Source organism: Ovis canadensis, chromosome 11, assembly GCF_042477335.2.
Source record: "Ovis canadensis isolate MfBH-ARS-UI-01 breed Bighorn chromosome 11, ARS-UI_OviCan_v2, whole genome shotgun sequence".
NCBI classification, from domain to species: Eukaryota; Metazoa; Chordata; class Mammalia; order Artiodactyla; family Bovidae; genus Ovis; species Ovis canadensis.
The window spans coordinates 52,944,924-52,961,478 of record NC_091255.1 but is presented as its reverse complement, the minus strand read 5'-3'; the positions used below and the strand labels follow the sequence as shown (position 1 = coordinate 52,961,478).

Below are 16,555 nucleotides of genomic sequence, written 5' to 3'. Positions count from 1 at the left end.
GGGGTCAGGGACACAGTGTCCGGTTTTAAGGAGACTTTGAAGTCAGGAATGGAGAGGGGAGGAGATAGGTCAGGACATCAGTCTTAACCCCCCATCTGCTGAGTTCCAGGCTGGAGCTCCAAGCGCTGTGCTCAGATGCTCAGTTGTGTCTGACTTTTTGCGACTGTAGCCTGCCAGGCTCCTCTGTCCATGAATTTTCCAGGCATGAATACTGGAGTGGGGTGCTGTTTCCTCCTCCAGGAGATCTTCCCAACCCCAGGGATCAAACCCTCGACTCTTAGATTTCCTGCATTCTTTACCATTAGCGCCACCTTGTGAAACTCCAAGCGCTGTAAAGTAATAAAAGATCAGATGGCGGGGATCCCCTATCTCAATTCAGTCTTAATCCTGTGGAGGTTCATGGCTGGATCAGAGGTGGACTTGATTTGGAGAACTGGGACAGGACTATACAGGCAAAAATGGGCAGAGATCCTGAGTTTTCCCCCAAATTATATGGCCTCAAATACTCTTAAGAGGGAGACTTCCCTAGTGGTCCGGTGGCTAAAACTCCACACTCCCAATGCGGGGGGCCAGGGTTCAACCACTGGTCAGGTAACTAAATTCCGAATGCTACAACAAAGATTGAGGGTCCTGCATGGCCCAACTAAGCCGGCAGAGCTAGTTATCTTGGGGCTTCCCTGGTGGCTCAGTGGTATAGAATCCACCTGCTAATGCAGGAGACAGGGTTCAATCCCTGGTCACGTAAGATCCCACATGCCGCAACTACTGAGCCTGTGCTCTAGAACCTGGGAACCATAACTGCTGAGCACATGTGCTGCAACTGCTGAGCGCATGTGCTGCAACTGCTGAGTGCATGTGCTGCAACTGCTGAAGTCTGAGTACTGCAGGGCCTGTACTCTGCAACAAGAAAGACACTGCGATGAGCAGCCCACGAGCCACAACCAGAGAAAAGCCCATGCAGCCGTGAAGACCCAGCACAGCCAAAAATTAATGTTTTTTAAAATACCCTTAAGAACAATGTGGGATGTAAATGCCATAATTGTGGGAGACAGCCTGTCTGGTGTTGGTCTTGACCCCTCCAAGAATGTTTTCTGGACTAAGGAGATTTGTTCAGGAATTTGAAACAAATGTGACTTCCCTCACATCTCCAGAACCCTTTCTACTGCTGCCTGCAGGCTGATGCTTAGGTTATGGAGAGGCCCATGGCCATCATTAGCACCTCTTTTGTTTCAAGTATTCATATTTCAGAACTTTCCACCATTCTACGCAGTAAGTAGCAGCTTGTCCCTGGACCAGGAACTGAGCTTCTGAAAGGTTAAATGAGTTATCCAAGGGTACACACGTAGTGAGGGCTTCCCAAGTACCTCAGGTGTGAAGGGTCCACCCGCCCATGCAGAAGCCACAGGAGATGAGGGTTGTATCCTGGGTCGGGAAGGTCCCTCGGAGGAGGAAATGGCTACCCACTCCAGTATTCTTGCCAGGATAATCCCATGGACAGAGGAACCTGGCGGGCTACATGGGATCACAGTTGGGTATGACAGCGACTGAGCATGCACACACACAGCTAGTGAATGTCATGATTTGAACCTGGGTCTGGCTCTCTCCAAAGAACCTTCTTGCTGAGAAATGGAGAAGGACCGGGTGCACTGTAGAGACTCCCACGCCATCCCAGGCCCTGTTTCTCCCCCAGATTACTCTGTCCTAAAACGACTTTTCAGCCCTGGATGTGTGTCCAGCAGCTGATGTCTCTCTTCTCGCCCCAGCCTTCACTGCTCCAGGGAGAGACCCAGGGTCACAGTTGCTCCCCTGGGGCCTCCGCATATCCCCAGCGTCCCTGGGAACTCTCCTCCCAGGCATTCACACACACTCCTGTGCTGCCTCTCCTGGTCCCAACGGTGGCTTGAATTCTCCAGAGATCAATGGTCTAGGCCAGAAGCGGGAGAGTGGAAATGTCTGGCTGAGACAGGGCAAGAATCGGGATCAACTCCGAGTACTTTAAGAGAACAGGGGCCAAGCTAAGGAGAGCGAATTTCAGCTTCTCCCTGTTGAGATGATCTCCTTGCTGTCCAAAGGACTCTCAACTAAGATCCCACAAACCTCGAGGTCAATATATAAATTAATAATTAATTAAAAAAAGATGAAAAATTAAGGCTTGAGTTAAACATCTTGCTCAAGGTCACAGTAAGTGACAGAAAAAAGCGCTAGACTTCTAACCATTTCTAAAATCAAAGCTGGAGAACACCTAAAAGTTGGATGGGAAGTTTTGAAATAGAAGAAATAAAATTGGTTTTTATTTCAAAAACCTCTGAGAACACACAGTAACCAAAACTTCAAAGAACAGATTTCTGTAGAGTCCTGTTTTAGTAAACAGATAAGATAAAATTATGATACCATTTTTGTTAATATGCCAAGTCTTTAATAATTACTTTGATTTAACCCTTCTACATTAGTAATTCGCTTAATAAACCTCTTTCTTCCAGATCAGGTCACACTAATATAGATTCTAATTTAGAGGGGTCTAATTGAATGACCCAGACAGACTTAATGAGCCAAGAGTGCAGGCCAGAGTCAGACGTGGGGTCACCTCCTTAACCGACTGCTCTCTAAATATCTGGTCTTATACCACTCAACCTCTTTTGAGTCTATGTCATCATCTGCAAAATGGAGGTAACATCTACCCATAGGATCGATGTAAGGGTTAAATAGGGTTTTCCAGTTTGCTCAGTGGTAAAGAACTTGCCTGCCACTGGGTTCAACCCCTGGGTCCAGAAGATCCTATCACATGGACAGAGATCGGACACCACTGAATGACTGAGCACGCACGCAAGGGTTAAATAATATGATTAGAATTCCCGTCCGTGCTGCCTACTCCTTTTTTTCCAGAATGAGCAAGGTGGGGGGATGGGTAACAGGCTGGGGGAGAAACGGAAAGTCACTGACAACAGATGGAAAGCTTGCCATGTTCTGGGTGGTCCTGAATTCAGCATACTTGCATCCCTCTGCAAACCCTGTCCCTGTTGGAGGGGCTTCCCTGCCCTAACTGAAAGCTTCAGGTTTGTTCTCCTGATTGTGTTGGGGGAAGGGAACGGGTGGGGGAGGGGGACTTGGACTTGAGGCTGTACACAATCTAAAGACACAGCTGTGCTATATATAGCCCAAGGGAGCTCAGTGACAAGAGCGGGGCAGAGAGGGACGTGCAGCTTTTGCCTTGAGCTAAGGAGTGCTGTGAGTGAGGGGGTGATGATGACTGAACTGGACGAGGAACAGAGAATGCCCTGAGTTGGGGTAAGAATGAGAAAGACCCAGGCTGGAGGGCTAGGGTAGTTACAGGGGAGAAAACACTGGGCCACAGAGTAGTTTCGGTGGGCTTGAGGAGTAAAGAGAAGGTAGCAGGAACAGGCCAGGGCAGTAGAAATTTCTAGATGAGATGGCTAGGCTGAGGCAGCCTCTAGAAGGTACCTGGGGTAGGGAGGGTGGGGACATCCCCTCTCTTTCTAAAAACAGGCACTGGTTCCAAGGACCTTGTAGCATTTGTTCAAGGACAGCCCCAAGAGCTACAGGCTTGGGCCAAGAAAGTGCCTTTTGTACCCACTAATCATTATGACCAACCTAGATAGCATATTCAAAAGCAGAGACATTACTTTACTAGGTCCGTCTAGTCAAGGCTATGGTTTTTCCTGTTGTTATGTATGGATGTGAGAGTTGGGACTGTGAAGAAGGCTGAGCGCCGAAGAATTGATGCGTTTGAACTGTGGTGTTGGAGAAGACTCTTGAGAGTCCCTTGGACTGCAAGGAGATCCAACCAGTCCATCCTAAAGGAGATCAACCCTGGGATTTCTTTGGAAGGAATGATGCTAAAGCTGAAACTCCAGTACTTTGGCCACCTCATGGGAAGAGTTGACTCATTGGAAAAGACTTTGATGCTGGGAGGGATTGGGGGCAGGAGGACAAGGGGACGACAGAAGATGAGATGGCTGGATGGCATCACGGACTCGATGGACGTGAGTCTGAGTGAACTCTGGGAGTTGGTGATGGATAGGGAGGCCTGGCGTGCTGTGATTCATGGGGTCACAAAGAGTCAGACATGACTGAGCGACTGAACTGAACTGAACTGAACTGAATCATTCTGGAAGAAGAATCTCCTTGGAAGAAAAGCTATGACAAAATTCAACAGCATATTAAAAAGCAGAGACATCACCTTGCTAACAAAGGTCCATATAGTCAAAGTTAACGGTTTTTCCAGTAGTCGTGTACGGATGTGGATGTGAGAGCTGGCCCATAAGGACAGCTGAGCGCTGAAGAACTGATGCTTTCAAATTGTGCTGGAGAAGACTTGAGAGTCCCTTGGACTGCAAGGAGATCAAACCAGTCTATCCTAAAGGAAATCAACCCTGAATATTTATTGGAAGGACTCATGCCAAAGCTGTAGCCCGAATACTTTGGCCACCTGATATGAAGAGCTGATTTACTGGAAAAGACCCTGATGCTGGGGAAGATTGAGGGCAAGAGGAGAAGGGGGCAACAGAGGATGAGATGGTTGGATGGCATCACTGACTCAATGGACATGAGTTTGAGCAAACTCTGGGAGATAGTGAAGGACAGGGAAACCTGGTGTGCTGCAGTTATGGGGTCACAAAGAGTTGGACATGACTCTGAACAACAATAATCATTCTGGAGAGACTGCTCACATAATTTTAAAGATTCTAAGAGGGTGTGGATAATGGTGATTGGAAGGCTGAATGAGAGTGTAGTGATAGAATAGAATCATGTCTCATGAAGAAAGAATTTTGAGCTGTGGAAGACACCAGTACAGACCCCAGTACTAACAAAGGGATGCACCAGAGGACTTGAAATGTTTTGCTAAAGTTCTGTGTTGGGTCCTTTTGAATACCCAAATTCCCCAAAGCACACTGTGAGAGGGGACTAAAGTCTTGAGAGCCTACAAGATTTAGGTACTTCACATATTTAATCTTCACAACAGCCCCAACTGGTAGATATCATTATCCCCACTTTACAGATGAGGAAATCAAGGCTGAGAGAGGTTAAGTAACAACCATATCATACCACAGGTAAATGGCTCCGCTATCCAACCAACAATGATAATCACTATAGACCACCTTACAATGAAAATTTAACATATGACAATGGTTTCCCTTACATTTCATCACATTCTCACACCATCTTAGGCAAAAATCAGGAGGCACAGTGGTAAAGAATCTGCGAGCTAATACAGGAAACACAGGAGATGCAGGTTCAATCCCTGGGTTTGGAAGATACTCTGGCGTAGGAAAATGGCTGACCACTCCAGTACTCTTGTCTGGAAATTCCCATGACCAGAGGAGCCTCAGGGGCTACAGTCCACAGGGTAGCAAAGAGTTGGACACAGCTGAGCACATGAGCGCTAAGCACTCATGCCATCTTAGAAATATGTGTAAATGAGGGGCTTTCCTGGTAGTCTAGTGGTTAAGACTCTGCTTCCAATGCAAGGCACTCAGGTTGGATACCAGGTCTGGGAATTAAGATCCCACATACCAAGTGACCAAAAAAAAAAAAAAAGAAAGAAAGAAAGAAAGGGGATACACATAAATGAATGTAAACAGCTGGGCAGGACAGACCTCTGAACCCAGGGCCTCCAGACATTCAAGGACTCTCACCAAGGCAGGGTAGCTCATGACCCAGCACACTGGGTTCTGGGCGTGTCCAAACATCCCTGTCTGGGTGGTACCAGAGAAGGTCTCTTCATCTCCCATATCCTTCTCCCCACCCCCAACTCCTGAGCATATTTCATGCATCCTTCATTTGCAAGTAAATTGACCTTAACTTGAAATCCAGCATTAATACTCAAAAAACTGCTAGCTGGGTTCTGGGAAGCACTGCTAAGGAGTCATCTTACTGTTTCTTTTATACTACTTGTATTACCCATTCAAAAAATTCTTTGACAAAAAAAATTTTGGTTTAAACAAAACCCCTGTGGCAGGAAGGAGTAGTATAATGTATCTCTTGGACAGGATTTAGCAACAGAACAACTACAGGTTAACTGAGACTGCTGGGGATTATAGCAGGGAGGGGGTTGTGATAGTAACATGCCCCCTCCCAATAGCAGAAGGAATCAACAGCTTCTTATTCAGCCCATCTGTGGCAGGCAGGGCTTCCTATTGCCAACAGGGAGCTTTCCCAAATCCTACCTCTCTAGGCCTCTGGTCCCATCCCCTAGGACAGAAGAATGGGCTCTGAACCTACCAGCCAAGTGGAGACCCTGGAAAATGTGTAATGGAAATAATGACACACTGCAGCCTTCAAGTTGACCCTACAGTTTCCAAACCACAGAGCCCCAGGGTGACTCTCAAGTTCTCAAACTGGGTTTTGATCCTTTCCTGCCTGAGCCCCCTGTGAATAAAAAGTGATGTGGTTCTCACAGCACCCAGCTCCTTGCTCCCTGCCAGAGGCTGGAAACCAGACCCATTTCCCCATCATTTCTCCGTTTGAAACGTGAGGGTTTTTTTCCCCCCTCTTCCTGCTGGTATCCTTTTTATGTTTCCTTCCCTCTGGTAGCCTTTTTATATTAGCCCACAGTGGCGAGCCTTCCTTTACGCATTCACTCTGTATACAATTGCCAAGCACCTACTATGTGTTGGGCTGGGCTCTAGGAGCTGTGATATAACTTCCCTGCCTCCAGAGAGCTCATATGCTAGCAGTTGCCCTGATTTGCTCAGACCCTGGTCAATACCTGGACCACTAGCTTAGGTTTCTGGCCTCAGCTCAGCTATAACTGGATTAAAGGATGTCTCTAGCTGGCAAGGTGAAAAGAGGAGAGGAAGGAGTTCTGACCAGGAGACAGTCTGACTACATTTCTATTTTTTAAACAGTCTGCAGTTAAAACAGCTTCCTTGGGTTTCATTTCCATCTTTAAAAGGTTGTTCTAGGGAATTCCCTGGCGGTCCAGTGGTTAGAATTCTGAGCTTTCACTGCAGAGGATGCAGGTTCAATCCCTAGTGGGGGAACTGAGATCTTAAAAGCAGCGTGGAAAAAACCAAAACCAACCAACCAAAAAACTGGTTGCTCTACCTAGATAAAGACAAGCTGCATGCTTGAGAGTAAGATAACAAATATAGGAAGTGTTTGGTTCTCAATCTCCATGAAGAATGGGTAATGCTAAAAGATGGAGAGGCTTCCCGGGCATATCCATCCATGAATTTATAGGAAAATAATACCTAATAAACATTTGAGTATATATATATATATATATATAAAATTTACATGTATAATATATAATACATATTTGTTTATATATATATATACTTACATAACCATATGTTTTAAAAGGTTATTAATTGGTCTTAACATATCATAGAAAAGTAAACGACCCCTATTGAAAGAGAACAGCTCAAATGTGGCAACTAAACACACCTGTGTATCTTGTATTTGGCATTCAGACCAAGAAGAGAACAAGATCAGCCCCCTCCCTTCTGGTAACTATCCTTTCCCTAGGATAACCACTATCCTTACTTCTAACAGTACAAATTAGTTTTGCCTGTTTTTGAACTTCGTATAAATGGAAAGTCTGAGGAAATTAATCTATCTTAAAGCTGCCTGTAAAGATTGTTCATTCTCATTGTTGTGTAGTGTGTGAATGTAACATTTTGTCTATCCTTGCTGTGGTTGATGGACATTTTGGGTAGTTTCCAGTTTCTTGGCTGTTACAAACAATGCTGCCATGAATATTCTAGAACAAGTATTTTGTACATATTTCTGTGGAATTTCAGTAGAACTACAGATTCATAGTGCATTCCTAGGTTCAGCTTTAGTAGACATTCATTGCCAAATAGTTTTCCAAAGTGATTTGCACCAATTTATACTTGTACTAGCAATTGTTGGGAGTTTTAATATTGTAGTCAGTTTTACAACGATGTTGTCTCCTGTGTTATCTGTACTTTATTCCTATTTTCACATATTTACAGGGTCTTCACACTTGTCATTTTAATTTTTAAATATTTTTATTTATTTAGTTAGTTGTACCGGGTCTTAGTTGCAGCATGCGGGATCTTTACTTGCAACATGCAGGATAATTTTAGTTGTGGCATGCAAATTCTTAGTTGCCGCATGTGGGATCTAGTTCCCTGAGCAGCGATGGAATCTGGGTTCCCTGAATTGGGAGCACAGAGTCTTAGCCAGTGGACCACCAGGGAAGTCCCCACACTTGTAATTTTAAATACATTTGTAGAGAAGTAACAATGACAGTGGGGAGGGCATGCGGCTCTCAGGACACGGCAAGTATAGGGGGAAAATAATTTAAATACCGAGGCCAAGCAGCTAATGAAAATGATTCAAGATGCTGAGTGGAGAGGAGCTTGAGCCTGGTAGACAGATGCTACTCACAAGTAACTGCCAGGGGAAAACAGAGGCTCAAAGTGAGTAAAACTTTTGACTTTTTAGAGAGAAGCCAGAAAGACAGATTTTTAAAATTTGGCAACTGATTGACAATTTTGGAAAACGTCCTACTGGCCAAACAAAACATTTGTCAGTGGGCCAGATGCTCAGCCCTCAAGTTTGTTTTCAACCTCTCAACTGGCCATAAGGGCTTGGCTTTCCGTCGGGGGCGGGGGGGGGAGGGGGGGAGGCGGGGAGGGATTTGATTTATACCAAGTCATCTCACTGGTTAAGAGTTTAATTTCCTCTGTGATCAAAAGGGTAAAATAAAAACCCATCCTTCTGTATGGTGACGGTCAATAAAATAATTTAGGAGCACTTTACAAAGTAAAGTACTCCCCCATCTCTTGAGTTCTACTTCCATTGTTATGCATGGACACCTCCACTTAGAGCATTTGAGGAGTTTTCGTATTCCTACGGTGCAGTTCAAGGTTCAAGTTACCTATTCATACAAGTTTTTAAAGGATCCCTTTGAAAATGGGATCCTGCCGGGATGTAGGGGGTTAAGAGGAAATGGCCTATTAGGGTCTTGCTAATTCGAGAAGTCCAGGACCTCAAAAGTATCAGCAAAAGCCAAGCCTCGGAAGAATTACGACCATTAACCCGACGAAGGCCAGTAGGATCTTCGAGTAACTGCAGAGCAGAACCTAGAACCGGGAGTCAGCGTCCGGTGTTACATCCCCTGGCCTTGGCCGAGCGCAGCACAGAAGACAACTCCGGGGCTCAATGGTCCAACCCAGGATACCCAGGTAAGGCGTGTCTTCACGGCGCCGTTAGATGCCCGCTCGAAGTGAGGCACGGCAGGCCGGGGGCGGTTGCTGTCCCGAGAAGCAAGCTGGAGGAATGACCTGCCCCGGAGGCGAAGTCTGCGCCCACCCGGGGTCTAGATTCCTAGCTGGTGGGTCGCTCCTACACGTGCCGCGTCCCGGACCGCTGGGGAGCGCGCAGACCCGACCGCGGAAAGTTGAACACTCGCGCGGCCGCCCGCGCGCTCCGGGCGCCCCCTCCCACCCCAGCGCCGCTCGGCGCGGCCCCCGCCCCCATCGCAGCGCGCAGTGCGCAGGCGCCTCCCCGTGGCTCCGGGCGGCGGGAGCGGGAGGCGGCGGCGGGAGCGGCTTCGGCCTCGGCCGGAGACTGAGGCGAAGGCGGCGGCGAAAGAGGTGGAGGAGGAGAGACGACGGTGGCGGCGAAGGCGATGGCGACGCGGGGCACATGAGGCGGCGGCCGGCGGGACGGGCCGAGGCCCGGCGGAGGAGGCGGCTCCGGGGGACCCCGCCGGCCGGTGAGGGGCGGCCGTAGGGCCGGCTGAGAGGCAGCGGGCCAGGGGCGGGGCCCGAGGGGAGGCGGGAGAACTTGTGAGGAGGCTGGAGAGGGGTCTGGGGCCCGGCGGAGAGTGCGGCGGGGGGCGAGTGGAGGGAGAGGACGCCACCGAGGGCTTCCCGCCGAGCCCCGAGGGGGCGTCGCGATCCGCTGGCCGCCGCTGCCCCCGGCGCGCCCTCCCCCTTTTGTCCCCAGACGCGCGGTTCCCAAATTGGGAGGGAAAACGGCTCGGGGTGGGCCCGGGCCGCGGCGGTCGCGCCGGGTGGGCGGGGAGCCCGGAGGACCTGGGCGCGCACTTCGGCGGTGCTCGCAACTCCTCGGGCGGTTAGGGGCGCAGGGCCGAGCCGGGGCGCTTCGCGGGCTGGTCTTTGTCTCCCGATGCTCGGCCCCTGACATCTCTCCGGGCGGCGTTGCCGTTCGTCTGGCTCTTTCCTCGAACATCCCTGCCGGGACTCCAGTCTCTCTGAATGTTTGAGAGATGTAGTTCGCGGGCTTGGAAGTGAGGGGACCGGGGAATATGGTAATCGCCTCTCGGTTAACACGTTTTTGTTTTTAAAACTTAAAATGATTTTTTTTTTCCCCGCTTGGTGAAACTTTGAACGACCGGTATGTTTGTGTGTGTGTGTGTTTTTTCCTCCTTCTGTCTCCAGATTCAAAATTACGGGAAGGCGCTAACACTGTGATTGTGGCCAGTTGTGTGGTTGGCGGCTGCTGTTGGAGCTTTGAGTTGAAAAGATTTATGTGATTGTGTGGTTTAGAATTGTTTGTTCTTTTCTTTTTCTTATTTGAGACTGTTTCTAAGATTGGGATTACTTTTTCTTTGGGAAATGGGCGGATTTGATTTACCATTTTGAAGGAATTTTTGTTCATTGAGAACCTGCAGTAGTACAGATTTCATTGTGCTCGCGCTTTACTTTGTTAGCATCAAGACTACTTTGTGGGATCGAATAAATCAAGTTACAGTAAGTTCTGGATAAGCGTTATCTTGTATGCCTGATCAGTCTAAAAATTATACGTTCGTGTTGTCTATATGTTCCAGTGAATATATGTGAAAGTGTTGTAGAAATCAAACTATATGTGAAAAGGATTTTAATTCTCTTATCAACGGAGTACATTAACATCTGTAGGAAAAAAAGACAATGTAATTTAGGAATCAAATCCTTTACTCCAAAAGAGGGCTTTAGGTATCATCCAGAATAAGAATGCAGAAAAAGAAAACTTAACTCCTGAGCTCCTGACTAAACGTAGGTGAATTGTGATTATGTTTGCTGCGTTTATGTGTGTTTATTTTTTGGATTTTACCATAGTTTTGTGTATTGCAGTTGCTTTGGATTCCCTAAGTGCTATGTAATGGCAGAATTAAAGAAACATGTGAACTAAGTCTTCTGGGTGAAAGGTAAAAAGCTCTGGTAAACAAGTCTGTGTCTTAGTTTTCACCAGATCATTGTGTTGTAGGAAGAGGACATTTTGAAGAGAATATATGGTAGTTATATGAAATTCTCCTTTTATTATTTGTCCTGATTTATGAAGAATGGTTTGATACTATTTACTAACTTTTGGGTCCTTTTGCCAAGCATTTCAAACATCCTTTCCAAATATCAGTGTTCTTAACTTTTTAGGTTGTGTGACTTTTGAATTGGTTTTCTTTTTTTATTTATTTAGCTGCACTGGGTCTCCCTTGCGGCATGTGGGATCTAGTTCCCTGACCAGGTATCCAACCCAGGCCCCCTTGGTTGGGAGCTCAGAGTCTTAGCCACTGGACCACCAGGGAAGCCCCTTAAATTGGTTTTCTATTTGTGCTAGCAGGCACAATGCTCTTAAAAAGGAGCAAAGGACTGAGTAACTTTCTGTTCAGTCTATGAAGGTAGAATTGAGTTTCAGCCTTTAATTGAAAAGGTTTAAGAGGTTAACATATTTTTAGCATAATAATCTTATTTATAAATGCTGCTGTCCCTTACTAATTTTTATTATTTCATATCTGTATAAATTAGCCAAAGTGAAAGGATTCTGGGTAGGTCTCTGATTAGCTACTCCTTTCCTCACCGCCCCTTCAGGATTCACCTATCAATTCATTAATTGGGATCCTAGACTACAAAATAGATAATTAAAATTCAGAGCATCTTTTTCTCAATAAATACCTAGTTCCATGATTTAATTCAGTGCAAAGTGATGAGTTCCAAAAAAGCTGGAACTTTATTTTTAAGTTCACATTTCAAAGTAAATGAAGTGCTCGCTTCGGCAGGACATATACTAAAATTGGAACAATACAGAGAAGATTAGCATGGCCCCTGCACAAGGATGACACGCAAATTCGTGAAGCGTTCCATATTTTTTCGTGTTTGGGAACGCATATAAGAAAGATTTTAAAATTTAAAAAAAAGTCAAAAAAAATAAATTAAAAAAAAACAAAGTAAATGAAGTGTTTTCTTTTGTATTTTGTTTTTTAAATATTAATTTGCATAGTTGAGTGCAGCTGAAAGTATCGTTACTTATTTCTGAACTTGTGCTTTTTTTGTGGCATAGAAGTTTGTGTGGCTCCTATCTAAAATGCCTAGCAAAAATTTAGGCAAAGATAGGATGGAGTTACTTTTTTTGTTTCTTTTGGGGACCATTTCTTTGAGAATACATATAAGATAGGTTTTAGCTGATACCATTAACCTGAAACTTACACAGAAAACAGTGTTGAGCTGTTAATATCAGCGAAGTGTCGGCAGTTGTTTTTCAAGCATATTACTGCAGCTTATGAATTTAGTTTGTGTGGAAGTAAGGACTATTTGGTTAAGTCTGCGCACCACTATTTTCTACAGCTGTCAAGAGTGAATGACCAGTCATTCTGACTGGCATATGGTAGAGAACACTTGGGTTTATCATTCAGGTCAATAAAGTGTTGCCTGATGAGGTGGTTTTTTCTTTTTTCCTAAAGACAAGGATGAGATCTTTATTTCTGTAGAATGTGTAGAACTCTTAGTTAAAGCCTGTTCTGTGAGGCTATATTGCTGTGACACTAGCAGAATTTGGACAAAAGTGTTCTGGTGCCCGTTTATTCAGTGCAATTCTCTTTTCAGTCATGTACCTATGGTAAGCATTGAACTAGATGCTGAAGATTCAAAAATGAATGTGGTTTGGATTTTGCTCTCAAAATGCTTAGAGTTTAACATGCCAAAAAGGTTTAACAATCTGGAAATTATGTAAAATCTTTGAAACAAAAAAAATGCATAGGATTTCAGAGGTTTTGTGTTTTCTCTATGGAGATGGAATCAACTTTGTATCCTATTGTCATCTAAATTGTAGTTAAGTCTCAGATAGTCATAAAAATTTTCAGCTACATCTTGCAGGGATTTATCAGGTTTGATGGAATTTATTGTTACTTAACCAAGTTACAGCATTCCTTTTGGGAATGTTCAGAGTGAAGTGGGTCTGGACTCTTGTCTATTTTTAGGGAATTCCCCTTTACTCATTCTTGGACCTTAGATTCTTAATTGCCCATCTAGAGTAGGTGTTTATTTGGATTGGAAATTTTCCTTCCTGAAATAGTCTCTTCTCTTAGTTTTGTGATTTTCCTTCCTTGCTCTCTGGCTATTCCTTCAGGTCTCCTCCACCGCCCCCAAGATCTTTAACTGATGGTCTCTTTCAAGTCTTGGTCCTTAGTCTGCCTCCCTTCTCTAATCTTAACCATTCTGTGCCTTCAGTTATCACATATTTTTTTTAATAGTTATTTTATTTATTTGGCTGCGCCAAGTCTTAGTTGTGGCACACAGAATCTTTTACCTGCGGCATGGGAAACTCAGTTATGGCGTGTGGGATCTCGTTCCCTGACCAGGGATCAGACCTGGGGCCCCCTGCATGGGGAGTGTGGAGTCTTAGCCACTGGACCACCAGGGAAGTCCCACCATATATTTTTAATACAGCCAATTTTTTTTTTAATCTATAGTTCAGACCCCTTTTCTGATCCCAGCTGTCTGCTCAGTCAGCATCTCCACTTAGATACTCAGGTAGTTTGAATTGAGTTTCCCAGAGTGAACTCTTGATCTTGGTTCCAAATCTACACCTTCTTCACTGTACCCTGTTTCATTAAGTGGCTCTGTCAACAACTTGCTGAAGCCAGACTCTTGCAGTTTTCTTTCCACCTCTAGTTTCCCCATCCTAGTCTTAGCCATCTTTTCCTAAGACAGTTATTATAGTCAATTTTAAATGGTCTTTCCTTGTTTTTTCACTCCTGTTTAAAAAAGTAAAAAATACAGTATTACCAGTATAGTTGAAGTCTTCTGTTTCCTTACCTGATTGCACCCCCTCTCCCCTGACAACCACTGTTGTGGGCCTCCTAACCAGAGGTAATCACCAACCTGAATTTATTATTTTCTTGTGTTTCTTCATATTTCTATGTATGTATATGCAGTATACGCTAATCTACTCCTCTCACATCAGTTAAAATTGTCTTTAAAAAGCAAATTTAATCGAGTCACTTATCTGAAAACTTCTGTTCTCCCTTCAAAGCCTTCAGTCTTCATTTTTAACATGGTGTGATCTGGCCTTGCTACTTCTCCAGCATCATTTATTTTTACTTGCTTTCTTGTAGTATATGGTCTAGCTATATAGATCTTTTTTCCCCCATACACTGAAGAGCTCACCCAACAGCCTTTCTACATGCTGTAGCTAATTTCTCTGGAAGGCAGCTCTTCATTCTTCAGAACTTGCTTCACTGTGTGCTGTGCTGTGCTTAGTTGCTCAGTCATGTCCAACTCTTTGCGACCCCATGGACGGTAGCCCTCGGGGCTCCTCTGCCCATGGGGATTCTCCAGACAAGAATACTGGAGTGGGTTGCCATGCCCTCCTCCAGGGGATCTTCCAAAGCCAGGGATCGAACCCAGGTCTCCTGCATTGCAGGTGGATTCTTTACTGTCTGAGCCACCGGGGAAGCCCATATTAGATTAGGACTGTCTTATAGCACCTTGCACTTCCCTTATGTAGGATAGATCACAGTTTTAATTAGTTTAATTATTTGTATAGTACCTATTTCATCATTAGACTATACTTTTTTTTTGTCACACCTCCTGGCTTGAGGGATTTTAGTTCCTTGACCAGGAATTGAACTCAGGCCCCAGCAGTAAAAGTTCAGAGTCCTAACCACTGGACTGCCAGGGGGTTTATATACCATACACTATACTTTATATGCCATAAAGTCAAGAGAAATATCTGTTTGGATGGCCGCTATCCCTAGCAGCTAGTTCATAGTTCATTTATGTATTCAACAATTATTTGGATGTTTACTAATGTCTTTTTTATTTGTAGTTACTGGTGGTAATGAAGTAACTTCTGTCAGAGTTTTTGTTCTAACTAGAAGTCTTATTATTATTTTTTTGCATTTTTGGTCTTATATACCAATACAGTGCTAGGTTTTTAGTAAATACTTACTGATATAAACTTACTTGTATCCATGGCCTGATCAGTCTTAAGCGGTTTTAATAAACCAAAATACTATGATCACCTATGCTGTAATATACATAGTGGAGACTCTTGCCTCCCAGGAAGATAATCACAGGCTTAGGCAGGTTGTCAGATGGAATAAAGAAATTGAAGATTAGTTTTTTCTTTTTTTTAAAAAACATATTTCATTTATTTATTTGACTGTACCAGGTCTTAGTTGCAGCAAGTGAAATCTAGTTCCCTCACCAGGGATGTGAGCCTGCGCTTTGTATTGGGAACTCGGAGTCCCAGCCACTGGGACCACCAGGGAAGTCCTGAAGATTAGCTTTGTTTTTTTACATAGATTACCTAGTTCTGATTTTAATTTCTTCCTGTTTGCTGGACCAAGAGTCAGTATAAACAATGTCCTAAGAAACTTGGACATATTATGCAATTATACATTAAGGCTGGCATTGATAGTTTTGTACTTGAGTATTTCACCTCATTGAATTAAAAAAGAATTTTTTTAATAGGTAATTACATAGTACAAAATCAAAGGTGTGAGAGGATTTACAGTGAAAAACAAGCCTTCCTCTGTTCTCTTCTCAGTTACTCAGATTTCTTCTTTCTGCCGAAGCAATTACTGTTTGCTTTTTTTGTGTGTGAATTCTTTCAGAATATCCATACACTCAGTATCCCCCCAAATAGCATACTCTACACACTGTTCTGCATTTTCCACTCATATATCTTAGTTTGTTTCTTATTATTACAGACGCAGCTGACTTTTTCTTTTTTTCATTACTAGATGTGCTATAATTTGTTTACGGAGTCTCTTACTGATAGGCTTTACATTGTTTCCAGCCTGTTACCAAGAGTAGTGCTGTGAATATTCTTGCGCAATATTTTATGTATCTGAACATTTCATTAGATAAATATTGAGCGCTGCAGTTGCTTGCTGGATCAGAAAGTATGTGCATTTTCAATTTTGATGAATATTCCATCTTGTCTTTTATAGAAGCTTACTGTTTTACCCCATTTCTAGTAAAGCACAAAGAATGCCTATTTATGGGCTTCTCTGGTGGCTCAGTGGGTAAAGAATCTGCCTACAATTCGGGACACCTGGGTTCGATCCCTGGGTTGGGACCATCCCGTGGAGGAGGGCATGGCAACCCACTCCAATATTCTTGCCTGGAGAATCTCCATGGACAGAGAAGCCTGTCGGGCTACAGTCCATGGGGTCACAAAGAGTCAGACACGACTGAGCGACTAAGCACACACACACCTTATCAGTGATCTGTTAAATCAATTTAAAATTTTTTTCCAGTTGGACAAGCGAAAGTAGTATATTGGTACAGTTTTAATTGTAAATCCTAATTACAAGTGATATTGAATATCTTTTCATGCC

The 16,555-nt window shown here is 44.4% G+C and overlaps 1 protein-coding gene and 1 non-coding gene across 7 annotated transcripts in view; both read left to right on the top strand.

Moving 5' to 3' along the window:
* Positions 1-8,721: 8,721 nt before the first annotated feature.
* The window catches only part of GJC1 (gap junction protein gamma 1), a 32,055-nt gene continuing 24,221 nt past the window's right edge, over positions 8,722-16,555 (top strand). The window contains exon 1 of one of the 6 annotated variants that reach the window (XM_069543628.1): positions 8,722-9,176. The gene's annotated coding sequence lies outside the window, so the exon portion shown is untranslated. Of the gene's footprint in view, positions 9,177-9,203; positions 9,710-9,799; positions 10,268-16,555 lie in introns of those variants that run through there. The other 5 variants (XM_069543620.1, XM_069543625.1, XM_069543624.1 and 2 more) reach the window with 5 other exon arrangements.
* Positions 11,974-12,080, top strand: LOC138415505 (U6 spliceosomal RNA). Its single transcript, XR_011247263.1, has one exon. It is a non-coding gene; the product is annotated as a U6 spliceosomal RNA (small nuclear RNA).